The sequence below is a fragment of the Ammodytes marinus genome (genome assembly GCF_949987685.1).
Source record: "Ammodytes marinus genome assembly, contig: scaffold_52, whole genome shotgun sequence".
Lineage (NCBI taxonomy): Eukaryota > Metazoa > Chordata > Actinopteri > Uranoscopiformes > Ammodytidae > Ammodytes > Ammodytes marinus.
Window position 1 is genome coordinate 95001 of NW_027648069.1, and position 2500 is coordinate 97500.

The window sequence follows — 2500 nt, forward strand, 5'->3', positions numbered from 1 at the left end:
AGTTTATTTTCATTTGTGGTTTTCATTGTGTGTAAATATTACTTTATTGTAACTGTCCACTTGTTTCATTTTATTTTATTGTTTATTTTTGCTTTTTTATTTTTTATTATTTACTTGTTCGAAATAAAAACATTTTCAATTCAATTCAATTCAATTACTATTCTGTAACAGGCGGAATGGTTACCAACGCAACTAAATAAATATTACGCAAACAGATGGCATGTAAACATAATGTTCTCATCAGGTCAAGGGTTCAGCCACAGCCTTTGGGATGTACTGTTCATACTTGGTTTTCACATTACATAATATAAAAGTCCCGATTGACATTTATGTGTATGAAAATATACTTTTTAATGTGACACACACACACACACACACACACACATCTACAAAAACACACACACACACACACACACACGCACACTCACACACACATACGCACATAAACATCTATAAAGACACACACACACACACACACACACACACACACACACACACACACACACACACACACACACACACACACACATAGTGATTATGCTCTTCCTAGCGTGTCTGTGTGAATGTTAGTTTAATGTGTATGTATTTTAATCGCAGCGTCTTTTGGCTCTGACATTATTACATGTAATTTTTTCGCAACGAAACCGCGGTGCTTTAAGTCGTCTAAATATAACACTTGGGTCGTTTAATACGGCCGTCACACTTTCATGACTTTAATGTGTTTTTAATGAGAGAGGAATATTAAAAACTAAAAGGATATTTATTTAAAGATCTCCTATTATACTACTTTTCTGGTCTTCATTTCTTGTTAAAAACTGCTATAGAGCAACCTGACACGGATCACATCACAAAAAACTATGTAGATTTTCGGGACACTCTTCCTCTTACCCTAGCGAGCACAGCAGTCTCTCTCTACACACTGCTTTGAGCTTCTCCGCCCCCATCCCCCCTGCTGCAAACCCCACTCCGTTGTGATTGGTTACCTTCCTTCCAGCAGCGGGAGATTTTCAGGAAGGTGGGGGCATGCAGCCGGAGCTTGCCTGAGCAGCATTACCATACATGGAAACATGACAGAAACTACCCGAGCGTGACAGAAACTACCCGGAAATTTGAACAAGTTATTTCTCGACCGGCTGCCATAGTGTTTAGTGCTCTGCATAGCCACCCCAGACGGTCAGCAGGGAATACGTCGAAATGCATGTACGTAATTATTTGATACGCTAGTATGGTTAAACATGACTATAAATCATTATAACAACGTGTATAGGTCATACAAGTCGAAAAGTATCATAGGTCCTCTTTAAGGGCAATTAGAAGTTTATCTTTTAATAAATCGCAGACACAATTTTTAGAATTTTTTTTGTTTAGGGGTAATGGCACAGATCTGATAATATGAATCACCGACATATGTCACCACATATGATAATATCTGCATTGAGAAGGTAAATAAACACAAAGATATCTGTTTTAAAATATATTTTTCTAAATAGGTATATGATCAAAATAACTAGATAATTATGAACTAAATTGATAGGTCATATTTTAGGCCAAATACGGGACAGTTCCAGTTTCAACACCAGTCAGATTTAACACGAATAGCTGCAGTTGAGAGTAATTTAAAAAAAATTGTCTTAAAGGCCTACTTCACCGGTTGGAATATGAAGGTGTATTGAACGCGGAGATCTTATTTAGTATAAATGTGCAAAAAAAAATGAAATCGGATCATCCTAGCCTGAGAAAAGGCAGAAAGAGTGTTTTATGGTCTCACTGTCTAACCCTACAGTTTCCTTCTTGTGACATCACAGTAAGGGTTAGGATTAACAGGACAGCTGGGCCAAGGGAAGACTAAGGGAAGACTGAGGGAAGAAAAACCTCATTCATTATATTATAATAGTGATTTTATAATGATAGAACGCTGGTTCCGTATGGGTGAAGTATTCCTTTAAGTAAAAAAGTTGCTGAAAGTAACTTGAGAAAGTAAATGGTTAAAATGTTTTAGAAAGTCGTAACAGACATGCAACAAGACGAGAACAAAGAGACAGAGGAGAGCCAGACACTTGGACCTCAGGCAAGTCACACACACACACACACACACACACACACACACACACACACACACACACACACACACACACACACACACACACACAGGCGCACAGACGCACACACACACAAGCACACACACACACACACACACACACGCACACACACAGGCGCACAGACGCACACACACACAAGCACACACACACACACACACATACACACACACACACACACACACACGCACACACAAACGCAACCCCGACGCACACACACGCACCCCCGACACACACACACAGACATACCCACACGCAGACACGCACGCACGCATGCACACACAGGCGCACACACACGCAGACACAGACATAGACACACACACACACACACACACACACCAAGAGACACACACATTGAACATTCCCACAGAGAAAAGAGCCATACCTCAGGCTAGCTGTTCACA